The following is a 16979-nucleotide window of genomic DNA, read 5'->3' on the forward strand; positions in this document are numbered from 1 at the left end:
TATTATGCAAAACTCACTTTTTGCGGGCCTTTGTGTTCATATTTAGGCCTCTACTGTTCTTATAAACACTCCAAGCGTGAAAAAAAAACCATCCATCACTTTCTGTAGATCAGTAGAAAGACTTTGGTGTAAAGAATAGTATGCTGCTGTGAGCCATTTGGATTGCTCCCTTATTCTGATGTAATACTAAGGGAATTTGCATAGACCAACCCTAGCACCAGGGTCTAACATATGTGGTTGGATGCCGGCTCTGTTTGTAGTCATTTTCACCTGTGAAAGGAGCAGCGTAATCAATACACGCAGCCGGAGGCGTGGCCAGCCCAGAAACGGCTCAATTTGGGAGAGACCAATTCTAACCTCGTTTAAAAAGAGGTTTAATATGTCCCCTTTAAGAAACCACCGCTACGCTTTCATGAGGCCTACTCACAATGCTTATTTCAGTCTTGCACTTGCTCACCGAAATCATGTGTGACCTACGGGAGTCAAATGACAAAGGTCTTGAGTCAAGGGTGCTCGACTATGCCACCTGGGGCCTTTCACACCAAGATGTACTTTAGCTAGACCTCTAACACCTTAACTTAGACAAGAGGGCTCTCACACACAGATACTGAAGTAATGACAGAGACGTGGTATGTCAATATAAAAGTAAACAATATTTATTAACAGGGAATTCAGTAAAACACAGTCTGGAGTTTTGTTTCTCAGAGTTGGAATATCAAAATACAAGCAATAATGGTTCCAATGAATCAGCTGCTAGGGAGAGGTTGCTTGTCCTGGAAGAGGAGTGAGACCGACACACGACCCATGCTGCTGATTCAGACATACACACACACTCATAGACACAGGTACTACGAAGAGTGATCAACTTTGAAAACAACTGGTCTAGACAGACAGACAGACAGGCAGACTGTCTAGACAGACAGACAGATAGAAAGAGAAACTGTCTAGACAGACAGACAGACAGACAGACTGTCTAGACAGACAGAAAGACAGACTGTCTAGACAGACAGACAGACAGACAGTCTAGACAGACAGACAGACAGACAGACAGACTGTCTAGCCCTAGACTAGTTTACACGCGCAGAAATTAAAAGTCAATAGCCTAGGCTATCAGCATCACGAGATTGCAGTCATTATCGGAAAATCCTGACATGTCAAACTAGACGCGAACGCGAGGCAAAGCCAACAACAACAAAAACAAATTCATAAATGATGTATTTTACTCTAAATAAATAATTTGACCTTTACCGTTTCATGGCTTCTGCTAAGAAACAAATAGTGCATCACACGCATCAAACATTCTTCAATTTCAACCCCAAGCACTGAAGCACATAACCAGAAAATATGTTTTATACAGTTATACAAATAAGATACCAAAAAACAACAAGTAGCAACGTTGTGTGAAAAGAGAAATGCAACCAGAATATAACGTTTCTTTTTTTAGTTGCAAAAACGTTCTGGGAACTTTGATAACCTGGAGCTAACGTTCTCTCCAGGGTATTAGAAGGTTACTGAAAAACTAACCACAGGAGAACCAATGGCTAATGATATTTGCTTGCTGGTATTCAACCATAATATAACGTTTCTTTTTTTAGTTGTAAAAACGTTAGGGGAACGTTCATTTTTTTGACAACCAGGGGGGTATTTCACAAAACCAAGATAGGGGATTTAGACAGGCTTACTGGGTTATCCTGGATGAACATAGCCTTGACTTGGTTTCACAGAAGAGATCACATATAAGTTACCATGGGAATTTATACTTGGAAGCTAGCCTGCTCCCGACCAGGCTAACAGCCAAGCTAAGTTAATTCTAATGGTAATTGCATGATCTGATTGGTTCAGCTAGATGTCATTCAAATCAGACCTCCATGCGATTTTTTCAAAGAGCTGTATTCCATTTATATATTATTTGCTACTTGCATTTACTCGCAAAACACAGCAGAATGTCTGCCTAATACCATATGGATGTTATTTAAATTATGGTGGCCTTATAATTAATAACATACTCGTTGTTTGCTTATTTTTTGACGGACGTTTGATGAATAGCCTAGTAGTTTATTGGAAGTGGAGGGGACATTTTTCAAAGGTGTTTTCAACTAATTCGACAAATTAAGATATATATAGTCATACTGTGTGCATCTTTGCGGTGGCAAAGCGCTTTCTTAATGACGTTGCGTGCCGAGACAAGGAAGCTCTCACACGTGGGTGCATACGTAGGCTACATTTGCATTCACTTGGTCTGCCACACCTACTCCCGCTATGTAACAGAAATAATCATGATTCCCATCCAAAAAAGTACAACTTTACCTCGTTGTTAGTCTATATCAAAAGCGGTTGTTCACTTTGTGTGCAAGACGCTATTTTTCGCGTCTTTTTTATTCCAACCGTGAGTTATTTGGAGGAGAAACGAGAACGCGCACACATACCGAATAACTTACACCTGGCTTGACCTAGCCGCCTCAACTCGTCTGCGCTCAGCATTAGTGAAACGTGTTTTGCATGTTTACTTTGACCAGGCTTGGTCAACCGTGTGTGTCGTCACTTATCTTGGATCTACTTACTCTGGTTTTGTGAAATAGGCCCCTGGAGATAACGTTCTCTAAACGTTGTTAGTAGGTTACTGCAAAACTAACCTCAGGGGAACCAAAAGCTAACGTTACTTAAAGTTAGCAGAACATTATTTGCTTGCTGGGCACCCACCAAATTTGAGAGCAGTCGGATGAGTGGTTGGAGAGTTATGCGTGGAACAGACAGACAGAGTGACACACACACAGACAGACATTCCTTGCATTTATAGATAGATAGATACTGTTTATTACACATTACACATGTATGTGTGTGTTCGCCTGGATGGCGGAGCAGACAGACACATCTTGTGTGTCCTTCCATTAAAAAAAAGAAAACAAGAGGTTTCTCCCTTCTCCTAATAACAGATCCCAGAGCTCAACATATACTTAGAGCAGCAGTGTCCCATAGTGGTATCAGGCCTGAACTGCCTCTGAGTGGAGTGTGCGCACGATGGAGAGGGAGAGAGAGAGAAGGGTGGTGTGTGTGTGCGGCACATGCAAGAGAGAGAATAAGCTAATTGGCCTGTTTCGCTCCATCAACCATTCTGCTTTCAATGTAGGTGGGCTTTTATCTTGCTTCTTTCAAACTACAGTTTTTTACAATCACTTTGCTCTAGAGTTTGCTCTAGAACTCTGTATCTAGTTGTGAAAAATGACATCAACGTCCTGAAAATAGTAGCAAAGTGATTGTAAAAAACTGTAAATGAATCAGTTCAATGTATCTAGCTATATACAAAATGTATCCATATCTCGTACACTTAGTAGTTGCCTAGACTTCATGACATGACCAGACTACCTAAATCTACTTATTTCATTATCATCATTTCTACATAGGCCTTCCTTATATTTCATGATACCACCCTGGAATTACTTTTTGCATGTTGAGATGTCTGTGTTATGCCTTGCTATGTGCGCTCCCTGTCTCACAGCCATGGGTAAAGCCTACCTTACATTGACAGACTTTGCAAAGATTTGGAAAAGATTTTTGAAAGACTACAGTCTCAGACCCTCTCACATCTAAAGACAATTCATCGAGTTTCTCGAGTTTTCACAGGCCAGTCTCAGATTAGGATTTTGCAAAGACAGTGGGTCACTATTTACAAGACTGCTACTAGATTCCTTCAAATTATTTCCATCGTGCACTAGGCTACACGTCATCATCAACAGGAACTCATATACTGTACGATAGCCTACTCATATCAAAGTAATTTTTTCCCGTTTCTGCAGAATTGTTTCATGTGTGACATCCCTAACAGATATGAACTGTTCTGTCACGTAGAATAATTAGATTAATAATTTATAAGAAATGAAATAACAAATAATCATATAGGCTACAGCTGTTGCCTGTTTTGCTCCTTCCTGTTTGGTGTTCGAGCGAGGTTATGTGCACGTCACTATTTGCATGAGCCACGACTGAAAAGATTTCCGATAATATCAAACATGAAGCACTAGGCAGAGGGATGCTGGGCGTCTAGACAGGCTGGTAAGGAAGGCTGGCTCTGTTGTGGGAGCTGATCTGGAGTGCATCACTTCAGTATCAGACAAAAGGACCCTGAACAAGCTACACAGCATCCTGGACAATGACTGTCATCCACTCTATAGCACTATCATACAGCAGAAGAGCTTGATCAGCTGGACACTACGCTCCATGACATGCACAACAGACAGACTGAGGAAGTCATTTGTACCCAGGGCCATACAACTGTACAATGCTTCACTGAAGGGAAAAGGAGAGTTGGACTTCTATGCATAGTATATCTGCACCTCCACCCTCTTATACACTTACATGGCATGGCTTACAGTACATGTCTACCCTCTTTTTGTCCATTTATTTGACCAATGACTAATGTCTGCACCCATATCTAACTATCCTTGCACTGCTGCTATAACTCTTATATTATTACTATGTTAGGTCTATTTTAATTGTCCATATATTTATACTAGTACTGTTACTAGTACTAGTACTGTTATTATTATATATGCTTACATTTTGTACTGTACATATTTATTACTAGAATGTAATCTTGCACTGTTGCACTGTTGGATTTACTATGCTTACATTTTGTACTGTACATATTTATTGCTGGTCACTAGAATTTAATCTTGCACTGTTGCACTGTTGGACTTATTTGCACTACCAACTTGACACACACCTCATACTGGATAACAGTACTAATCCTCCTCAGTACATTCATGCACATCTTATCCAGTATTTTACTGCTCCTTTAGTCATGTTGACTTGTTGATTTGCTTTGTATTTTCCTGTTTACATTGTATTGTATGTTGTGTGTGGTGTCTTAAGCTGCTGGGACCTTGAATTTCCCCTTTGGGATCAATAAAGTATCTATCTATCTATCTATCTTAAAACCGCTAAGATTGGCACCTTACACTAAATGATTTAGTTGACGGGAGCGCGCTGCGATTCTAGTACAACTCCCAGGATTTCCACCCGATTTTGGAAATGTAGTCGCCGACTGTTTAAACAGACCAAAATCGTACAATGTAAGCCAGCCTTAAGATGTTAACCCTTTCTAGCCTTTCTTGCAGGAATACCTCACTCATGAGTTATTGGTGATTACAACAGTTCCGGTCGAACGATTTAGCAATATTCGGACAAGACACGTTCTATCAGTGGTGATATTAAGCAATATCACCAGAGACGGTTTATAAAGAGCGCTATGATGAGCAGGCATAGGCGTGAGAAGTAGCTTAATTAAAAATAATGAGTGAATGATATTCTCCGTTTTGCAAATGTGTAGGCTATGTTTGCGATGTCTGCTGAAAAAAAGCTATGGGCCTATTGTTTCTACAATTTAAGCTAACTTCTATGTGAATTCGAGATTCAGCATTGAGACACATTTTAACGTGTTAAACAAGCAGAGCTGTAGCTCAGTGGTTAGACCTTCGGCTTGAGCATCCAGGGGTTGCTGGTTCGATCCCCAATCTATTCATGACGGAAGTTCTTTTGAACAAGGCATCAATAAAGTATTCTATTCTATTATTTTCTATTCACATAACTACACGCATGCTGGCGAATTCGAACATTCTGAAACGCGCATGCGATGAAACACGATTGCGCATTCTTCCACTAGTTGCCTAAACAGCCAGCCTACAGCCTAGTAGGCCAATGCAGGGGACAGAGAGATGGGGTGGGGGTGGGAAGGCAGTTAATTGTCGTCAATGCCTCGGTGATGTCTGTAGCCTAGACGAGTGTATGGGGGAGGGGGGATGATCGGTTTCAAATAGGCTATGTTTGCAATGGATAATGTGTTATGTATAGACCCCGAAGCCATTTGCTTTGAGAACGGCTGGCTGATGAAGTTGTTGGCTGGCTAGCTGGCTCAGCCAAAACCTAAATGCAGCAAATGAAGTTTTCATGACTGATAATGGCTTTAGTTGCCACTTCATGTCTACAGATTTGTAGGCTATATTGTATTAGATATCAACACACAATGTTATTGTATTGTTTTGGACAACGTTCTGCACGTTTCACTTCAATGTAGACTGCATGCGTTCATTGCGTTGTGAACAGCGCAGCAATCTCTGGAAAGGAAACGGTGAGCGTAGCCTAATAGCCTATCATGTTCAATGCTGTAAATCCATCTGTTCCAGAATATTTGGTTCATATCATCAATCTTTGGTTTTGGTGTTTGTGCAACCGGGCCCTGAAGATTTAACAAAAGTCTGAGTAGCCCTACGTAGGAATTAGGAAAGTATGTAAGGTGAGATCAAAATCAGGCTACTTTGTTTGCTTCTTTTCCCCATGTCATTTTCATTGGTCGTCAACTCACTGTGAGTCCTGTGTATCGTAGCAACGAGCACAAGACTGATGTGGTGTGTCCAGTGGCAAAATCTCATGTAGGCCTAGTTTCTAGGCTATCGTTTATTTTTTGCGTGTCACTATGATATAATTATTTTTAGATGCAAAAAGTCTAACTGGCTTAGTCAAAGTTTGTCAGATGGCGGCTCAATTTGGCTCAGAAAATGATTGGCTGGCGAAATTATTTTTCGTTAAAGAGTCACTTCACCCCATAACTCCACCCACTTCACATTTCTGAAAACGGCTTTGAAAATGGGCGAGACGTTCTGAAATTTGGAGAGAGAGTGCAGCACTGCTGCAACCAATCAACCATGGTGATTTCGTGTCAATCTGGGAATGAGTGCTGCAGACATGGCTTATCACAGGTAGGCTAATCAGGGCAGCAGGTGTTGGGGCGTTTCAGTCCTAATTTGTAACGACCCGGTGACGTAGTGTCGGACTAGAAGTGCAGGACAACGTCAGCATTCCAATAGTATTTTGGACCAACATGCCATGGCATGTTTTCAAACGGTAGTATGCGCGAGAGAGCAATATCTCCAATACAAAATCAGACGAAATGTTACTTTTGTCGAGAAACACGATTTTTGTCAATATTAACCCTGGTAATAGTACAGTTCACCACTTATGAGTATTTTCAATCAATCAACAGCTCAAAAAACCTATTTTAGGGTGCAGTGACCCTTTAATGGTAGGCCTAAACAGTATTGTGATTCATCCGTTTATTTCAGATAGTTTGTTATTAAAAACCATTAACAAAAAATAATTGTTCGTCGACGTTGAAAAACGGTCAGCAAAATCAATCGATATGAGATTCTATACTTCACTCCTGCCAAGTTGTGAACCCTGGCCTTCGACGTTGCAGACCGGGGTGTTAACGCTGCGCCACTTGATATTTTACATATGTTAGGATAGGTGTTTAACTTGACGTAACTCAGTCAGTCCAGCAAATATGTAAGAAAATGCTTATACATTAGTCTGAGCTTTAAAAGATAGCCTACAAATAGAAGATAATATATACAACTATGAATGTACGTCGGCATACGCGCCCTACGTACATCAATAGGCTACGACGAAAATATTTTTTACACATGTAGGGCTGTCGCAACGTTTTCAAAACAAACTCGCATTTTACCACTGTAAATCGCCTCCATAGACTATGTCATGTAAATGAAAAATAGCTATTAAAATAAAGCACATATATAATACCTATTTTACATATATAAACTATATGTTTTATGGTAAAATATTATTCTCATGCCCGACTGACAGGAAACCCTTGCGACATCTGCTGTGAGAAAAGAGAATAGCAGTCTGGACAAACATGGCCGAACGCGAGACAACATAGTGTTGTCACATAAGTGAGGGCAAAATAGCTCTAAACTAGCTTGTACCGGTGTGCTTTTGATCATGTAAAAATTCTGGGTGACAAAACACGCGTATTTAGGAAAAGTCGTGAACGTAGGGTCCTGGAATTTAATCGAGTGAAAAGATTTTTTTTTTTTTTGTAATTACTGCGGTCAAATGACCGCAGCCCGGCAGTTCTAGATATATCCAGGTCAAACCTACACGGCGCTTCTAGTAATAAGCGTCAGCGGTCAAATGACCGGCGCTTGGCGCTTCTAGTGTTAAACAGTTGAAGACTGTTGGATCTTCAAGACTGAACTAAACTTGTAGGCCCATTTCTTGGCTCAAGAACCACAACAGCTGCTCTTTAGGGGCTGAGCCCCCAAAGGTCTGATCCGAGCTGCCCATGCAGTGTATCTATGCCTGTCAGAGCCTGACAATATTGGTTATATAATCATGCCACGCTTGGAAGAAACCAACATTTTTGAGAAGGGGGTGTATGATTTTATGAGATATGATATAATGTCATAATAACAATGTGTTTGACATAATTGTAGTTTAAAATAACAAGACACATTACAGAGATGGCAGAGAAGTCAAAGTGTTCAAAAATTTGTGTGGGCACCTACCCAGTTAACTTCAATGGCACTACACCTAATACGGCAATAACACTTAATCTCACTGAGATTTAAATTCTGATGCCCAGCCACTGATTTTGCAACTGTTGCAGCTGTCAGAAATAAATATAGCAGCCACAGCAAAAATGTTGTTCACAAAGTTTCCAGGTTCAGATGTGTGTGTGTGTGTGTGTGTGTGTGTGTGTGTGTGTGTGTGTACCAGTAACTGGATCAGACACACCTCATATGACCTTGTATGGGAAAGGGTATTAGTGATATAGTTACAATTTGGCCAGGAGCTGCTGGCAGCCAACATAACATCAAAACAGGACAGCTTTACTACCCAAGTGGTAAGAAAATGTCTTTTGAAATATCTCTGATTATTTATATACTTGCATGCATAATAGGGAAATAATTTGGCAGAGTCTGAGGGACATTTCAACAAGTTCTTGAAAATGTGAAATTGGATTGATGTCATATAATGGAGCTTACATGATGAAACATTGTATCAGATTAATAACCTTCACATTTTATTATCTTATAACTTTATGTTTGCAGATGATTCAATTATATATATAAAAAAACATGGCTCAGAGAGATACTAGGAAACTATTGTCAGTAATAACTGTAAACAGGTGCTCTTTTGAAGTGGGTGTGAGTTAAGTTAAAAAAGGAAAGTAAAAAAGACAAAAAAAGAGGAAAAAGCAACTAGCCAACTAGCCCGTGTGTTTTTTTTTTTTTTTTTTACCAGTTGCCATGTTTAATTAAAGGCTTTTTCATACATTTTTGTGTCTAAATGTCAATTTTAAATTTTAACAGCATAGTATTCATTGTATTTTCTTATTACTGTAACAGCACAGTGTTCAGCCCACCATTTAGCAAATGTGTTTTGTTTGACCCTATAAAACTCAAAACAATGTAAACAATGATTTTGTTTGGTCAGATGTATAGGAAACAGGATTGCCACATTGAAACAGCTCAATTTATATGTAAATCATTAACTACTAATCTAGAGGGGAAAATTATTTTAGAAACGTACTGTACAATCTATTTATAATGACTTATTTGGGAACATGATACTGTTAGTATAGTAAATGCTTAGGGGGAGGGTTAAAAGCTTGCTAGTTCTGGCAATAAATCAATTGCTTGAGGAAGTCTTAACGAGCTGCTGACAAAGTACTGTCAACTTGACAAGGAGAGAAGTTGTTGAGCTCACAGCACTGGCTAAATCCGCTCCACAGGCTTGGTCTTAAGTCATGCTCTTAAATGCGGTTTCTTCTCTTACACACAAATGTTTCATTGCCAAGGTTCCAATAGTAAAAATATTTGCTGAATGTTTTCCAGGGACACTTATAGGGGCCATTTCTGTCATAACTAGACGTCAAATAAACTAAACATTATGCAATTATTGCTACCATTATACCATTATTGTTACCATTATAACCCTACCTATTCTTATATTACTGTTACTTTTCTCTTAGTATTTGTCCATGTACTTTTACATTTTTTATTGTCCATATTTATTGCTGGTCACTAGACTTTAACCTTGCACAGCTGGACTTATTTGCACTTCCACCTTGACACACACCTCATAGTGGATCACAGTACCAGTCCTCAATATTCATGTCCATCTTTATCTTTGAATATTTTACTGTTCATTTAAGTCATGTTGATTTGTTGATTTGCTTTTTTATAATTATGTTTACATTGTAGTGTATGTTGCATGTGGTGTCTTAAGCTGCTGGAACCTTAAATTTCCCCTTGGGGATCAATAAAGTATCTATCTATCTATACTTATCTGTTCACTGCATGCCCATTACTCTCACCTCCTCCATGCTGCTACCACAGACAGTCTGGCTCCATTCCCTTCAGTCATCAATCACCAGCCACCATTCACAGATTCAGCCCCTCTCCCCAATTCTCAACAAAGGGACAACCGTCCTCCCATCATGACGGTTTATCAGATCAGAGGAGAGCTGTGGAGTGGATTTAGCCCACTAGGAAAGTAGCCGGCCCAGACTGAGTGTGTCCTAGACTGCCAAAGCCTGTGTTGAGGAACTGGGGGAGCCCATACAGTACAGTCTTGAACTTGAGCCTCTGACTGGAAGACATCATGACTCATCCCAGTTCCTAACACTGTGTCCTAATTGTAAGCGACTGCGCGACTGTTGCTTTGCGTCGGATAGTTTCTGTCCACATTGTATCCGTTAATGTCACTGGCCAAAGGCCAATTAACTTAAATAACCAAAGGAATCCCAGTTACACACAACACAACATGGGGTAATGTTTGTAAAAACAATGCAAGTTTATTAACATATAATTACACAGGCATTCACCACTCTAAGCAGGGGAGCAAGCTTATACGGCAGACATGTATAGGGTTGGCCACTCAGATTAATTGTGCAAGAAAACCCATCCCAACACACAGGGCACTTCACGAATCATAAGCGCAATTCACCACATCTCATATTCACACAATCCATAGACACGGCACTCAGCAATGAGGTGACATAAGCCCACACACTAGAAAGGCCCTCTACAATTACCCGTTATAGCTCCGCCCCCAAATTAGTTGGCTGCACAAAGCACAAAGCACAAAGACACAACATACACAAAGCAAAAGCACAAAGACACAACATACACAAACAAACAGAGAAGTAAAGCATCGTCCATTTGGCTGGGGCCCCTCCCAGCCAAAAATATCAAATAAAAAAAAGAAAGAAAAAGAAACTGACTGTTCCAACAGATAAAGAATCGATCTCACCAGGCCCCTGGGAAGTGTAGTCCGTTAGGCCTACTAGAATGACTGTAGTCCTGTGTAATGACGTCACAGCGTCCAGGGGCCTGTTGCACAAAAGCAGAATTAAGACATCCGGGATAAGTTACTGAGCTGCGCTCAATGAATCCAAAACAAGAGCATACAGGCTTAATAGCTTGCATAATGTCTGAAATCTGTTGAAATAAATACATTTTTGATTTCAAGTCCTACAGATGCAACACAATTCAGGCCATTAGTAAGGGTAATTGAATTATTAGCCCCCATTGACTGATTTAGTGTATGCCTAATCCTGTGAACATTTAAATTAACGGCAGTGCCAAACGCAATGAAACCCAAAAACATTAGGCTATTCGGAGTAGGCGTAGTTATAGCTAGTGTGGCAAAGTGGATGGTTTGCTAAATTGACACATGTCGACTACGCAATCTGAGGCCCTTCCCCTCAGAATATAAATTCTTAGAAACTTGTTAATGGGTTATAACCTAACGGCAACACAGGTTCGGGGTCACAGAAAACCAGAGAGGCATGTGTTCCAAAAATAAACTCTTATTTATTTACATTAAAAACATGAGTGAGTTCTCTCCAGTGTGGGTTCGCTCAAGTCAGTATTACTCTCCAGTGTGGGTTCGCTAACAGCAGTAGTACTCTCCAGTGTGGATTCGCTAACAGCAGTAGTACTCTCCAGAGTGAGTTCGCTAAAGTCAGTAGAGGTGACTATTCAGGGAATGAGACACTTGTGAATAAAATAGCACTCTAATGCACAGCACTCAGTTGTCACAGCAAATAGTAAAATCATCACAATCACTCACGCAGGCTTATGGTGACAAATCATGACACACAGTGCAACAAGCTAAGGAATAGCCTCCACAACCGAACTGAATTCGTAGTCACTCGTGAGCAAACAGCAGCACACCTGTCGTCACTTCAGTTAATCAATGAGGGCTGAGTTTGTGGTGGCTAAACACAGCCAATCTAGCGCACAGAATGAAACAGACAAAACCAACACAAAACAAGACAAAACAAAACAGCAGCGTTCGTCGGAACTGGGACCAAGACGCCTTGATGTTGCCGCCCCCTGTTACGCCCGAGATCGCTCTGCTGTGGTCGGTCATAAGTCCCATGTTCAGCGACTAACTGCACTCCGAGAAGTCGGCGGACACACGGAACCGGCCAGAGGTGAAGCCAATACGGGGAGCGGTGAAGGCTGGAGTCAGGCAAACGATGTAGCTACGACGCTAGCCTTCAACATAAAAGCTAAAACCTTATAGCCGCTCACACGCACTGATTGGCTCACCTCCAATTTCCCAGAGCCACTCAGAAGGGCACTGCCGAGCTGTGTAAAGGGGCGTGGACCTAGTCCTGCCACACTAGCATAGAGAGCCGAAGTCCCGCCCTTCTACTTCCGGTCTATGGGACCTATTTCACGATTTTTTATGCATGGGAGTCAATGGAGAGATAACAATTATTTTTTGGTCCCGTTCGAGTTGGACCGTGCATTTCACATATGATGTGTGGGAATTTAAAAGACAATTTTTCACATTAATAAAGTTCTGTTTTTCGTTAGACTTTAAAAGTTATGTAAGTTTTGTGCGAATACGTTCAGTGGACTACATCTGTCGTCTCAAGCGATGCACGTCACCAACTAGCAAACGAGAGGCTGGCTAGTTAGCTAGCTATTATGCTAGTTAACGGTTACATCTTGCTGCCAGCTAAGTCACTTAACAGTAGTGTTTGTACAGTCTATGAATGAAATACAACTTATCTGATGTGTTTAATCCTCTGACTCATGATATTTTCATCGGCGAGGGGGAAGCTCAAATGAGACCTGTTGCTGGCGCCCGTGACTGTGAATTGGTCTAACGTCACTAACGCGACTGATGTGTTTGTAGTCGTTGGAAACACGATCTTTCACAATGTTGTAATTCACTAGTTGCAACATACTTTTCAAATGTCTTTACATGAAAAATTGTCATTAAAATTGACAAACATCATATGGGTAATTCAAGGCACAAGACAATTGGGACCAGAAAATAATTTATATTTCTCCATTGACTGCCATTAAAAAAAAATCCAAGGATAGGTCCCATGGAGGCAAACGGAAGGGGCGGGACTTCGGCTCTCTATAGATATTTCTTAATTATGAAAATATGTTGTAGCCTAATGCTTAGCTTAGTAAGTACTTTGCTTAGATCAAGTATTGCGAATCATACGACATACAGCATTCTTGCTCAGATGTTCAGCATCACCGATGGAATACAATACTGGCAAAATTAAGGAAAGGCACATTATCTGCTCTTTTGTATAAGGCCATTGCTACGACGGGTGAGAGAGACGTACACTCAAAAAAAGGAAATTAGCTGATTGTAACATTTACTTAAGTATAACATGCATTTCCTACTAAATCATTTTGTGTTACAACATTTACTTAAATAAATCATGTTACATTTGCCTTTAGTTCAACTGTATAGATTTTAATTGATTCAATTAAGTTAGAATAACATGAAACAATCGATTTAAAAAATAAGAATGTAGTTTAGCCTACTCCTGACCATTAGATGGCGTGAGTGTGCGATTGGGCTGGATGCCAACACCTGAAATACACGAAGAAATGCCGATGCATCTTTTGGATGTCCTGGCCGTGCTGTGCTGGTAACCGATGAAGAGTCTGCTTTTTAAGCTCTAAAAGGTAAGTATATCAACTGTAGTTATTATGTGTGTTCATGTTATATAAGACGGGAATTCCACTCTTAGTTTTTATACAGTGTGTATTCTATTAGGTGTTGTTCAACCAACAGCTAAACCAAACGGCTTTAAAGTTAGCAGCTAGCTATCAAAAAACGTTGCTCTAGTCTAGCAGTATCTATGCTAATGCGTTTTTTAGACATTTTCTGAAGCTTAGTTCTCTGATTGTGTTTGAGAGAATCCATGAGTAGCAATTATTTATTTTTTTCACAAGTTAGTGGAACGTAATTAGAGGTGGCGTGGTGACAAGTCAAGAAGTGTGAAAGGTTTTAGGTTTACCTAAGGTTGGTTTGGTTGTGTGGGTGTGAGTGGATGTGTGTGCGCCTCAGTGAAGGTAAACCCCTGATAAAAATATAGATGCAGCCTCGGAATGTTCAATGTACTAACTAACATTGCTGAAGTGGATACATGTGAGTCTCTGCTTGTTGATTGTATCAAACAATGTAGTGCATTGTTGGGCACATAGATGCAAACAAGAGGAATTAAAAGTAAGTCTTTTGACCGCGAAAATTAAGCTGTAGCACAATAAAGAGTGGAAAAATGGTACCTTAAAAATGCTTCCCGCCCAAGCCATGTGTATCACTGATTGAGATTCATTCTTGTTTAGAGGCTGACCTATTAAGCTAGGATGAAGGCTATCCACCTCTCTCTATGTTGAGTCTAATTATGAGATCATTCAAGATATCAGTTTTCAAGATTTTAATTCATCTTTCTCCATTACATCAAGGTCACTGCCAAGGTATGCTGATCTGCTGTCCGACTGTAAGTGTTCCTCCAACTGCACCTATCTGAAGTAGAGCTGTACCAGTGACCTAGCCTGATTGCCATCGACTTGAAAGGCTCTGCGAGACTTCAGTCTGACCAAGAGCCTGTGCTAACACGGTTTCTCCCAGCGCTGGTGGACCCGCCTCATTTAAGTGCCTCGATTTGCTACTGGTCGATGTCAGAAAGCGGTTTGCCGAGTTTAAACCAATAACAACACTCTTTCCTCTGCCTTGAACATGCCTCTACCCAGAGCCGTTGGAGCTGCTCAAAGTTGATTGGTTCTCGACCAAAGGGGGCAGTTCCGCAGATTTCGGGAATTCAGAAATCCTTCCCGATTAGCAGTTGACCAGACCAGCGACAGCAAAAGCCGAAGGTGTTACGTCACTGGGAGGGCGTGCCAGGCTACCAGTGACCACAAGTTAAAGGTGCACTCTTGTGATTTGAACTTTTTCATTACCTAGCCTAAAAGTCAAGAAAAGTGCAAGTTAATAAACAAATAGTGCTCCTATCAGAGGTGGAGAAAATGAATAATGAGGATCAGGTATTGTTGTTGATCAGATTTTTGCCCACTGACATCAAGAAGTAGTCTGAGATGCACCCATGATGGCTGAATTAAGACGAGGTGGCCAGCATTTTCAATGTGCGTGAGGTAAGTGAAGCAAAATCCTTTCTGTTTTACATAATCTACAATTAAAAATTGATGACATGACTTTTGTTGTTTTTTTGTTTTTTTTCCATAGCTGTGTGCGGAATTCAAGGGATCACTGGATGGATGCTCCATCTGCAAACCTGATGAAGGCATTTAGTACCTATGACTGAGGTATGATAACCTTGTAAATGAGTGTTCAACCAGGCATTAGAGATTTGGAACATGGTCAGATAAATTCTTCGTACTTTCATGGGGAGAAAATGTTTTGATCATTTATTTTTTGCAAATTAAAAGTGCTATCAATAATTGCCATAGCCAGCATGAGGTACCATGGTGTGGTTGTTGCAAGGTGTGTTTGTTTTATTCTCTGATATACAGGATTCTGGCATTGATGTCTGCCACGAATGTGCTCTCCTCTCAAGGGACTGTGCCTATATGAATGAAGACCCTTAGAGCCTCGTGAAGGAATACATGGTATGTATTCCACAAGTTAATTTGATTTACTTTACTAATCAAATTTTAATAGTACAGAATGTCTTTTAATAGTATAGAATGTGTTTATTACTATATTGCTAAAAGTATTGGGTCACCTGCCTTGACCCCCATATGAACTTCAGTCACATCCTATCCTTAATCCATAGGGTTTAATATGATGTCGGTCCACCCTTTGCAGCTATAACAGCTTCAACTCTTCTGGGAAGGCTTTCCACAAGGTTTAGGAGTGTGTTGAAGAGAATTTTGAGCATTCTCCCAGAAGCGCATGTGAGGTCACACTGATGTTGGATGAGGAGACTGGTTCTCAGTCTGCGCTCTAATTCATCTCAAAGGTGTTCTGTTGGGTTGAGGTCAGGACTCTGTGCAGGCCAGTCAAGTTCATCCACACCAAACTCTGTCATCCAGGAACAGGCCATCCCCGAGCTGGGCTTGGCCTCTAAGTTCCAGTGAAAACTCTGAATGCTTCAGCATTAACCAAGAGATTTTAGACAATTCCATGCTCCCAACTTTGTCGAACAGTTTGGGGATGGCCACTTCCTGTTCCAACATGACTGTGTACCAGTGCACCAAGCAAGGTCCATACAGACATGGATGACAGAGTTTGGTGTGGATGAACTTGACTGGCCTCCACAGAGTCCTGACCTCAACCCAATAGAACACCTTTGGGATGAATTAAAGCAGAGACTGAGAGCCAGTCTCCTCGTCCAACATCAGTGTATGACTTCACAAATATGCTGAAAGAATGGGCAAAAAGTCCCATAAACACTCCTAAACCTTGTGGAAAGCCTTCCCAGAGGAGTTGAAGCTGTTATAGCTGCAAAGGGTGGACCTATGTCATATTGAGCCCTATGGATTAAGAATAGGATGTGACTGAAGTTCATGTGGGGGTCAAGGCAGGTGACCCAATACTTTTGGCAATATAGTGTATAACAGATAATGAGCACTTTAAAAAATCTCTTGTTTTGTTACAGCCAGGTGTTCGTAGTCACACGGCCAGTAGCGTAGCGTAGTTGCGCAAGGCCCCGGTGCAAGTCTGGCGCTAGACCCCCCCCCCCCCCCCCCCGCTATCTCGACCCATCCCTGTATATCTCAAGACACACACCGACCGACCACAGAGGGAAAGAACGCACGCACGGTCATTATATACATGGACAGCGACTATTTGTGTAACTTGCACACAGCCTACGATCAAAAACAGAATGC

This window comes from Sardina pilchardus, chromosome 14, assembly GCF_963854185.1.
Source record: "Sardina pilchardus chromosome 14, fSarPil1.1, whole genome shotgun sequence".
Taxonomy (NCBI): domain Eukaryota; kingdom Metazoa; phylum Chordata; class Actinopteri; order Clupeiformes; family Clupeidae; genus Sardina; species Sardina pilchardus.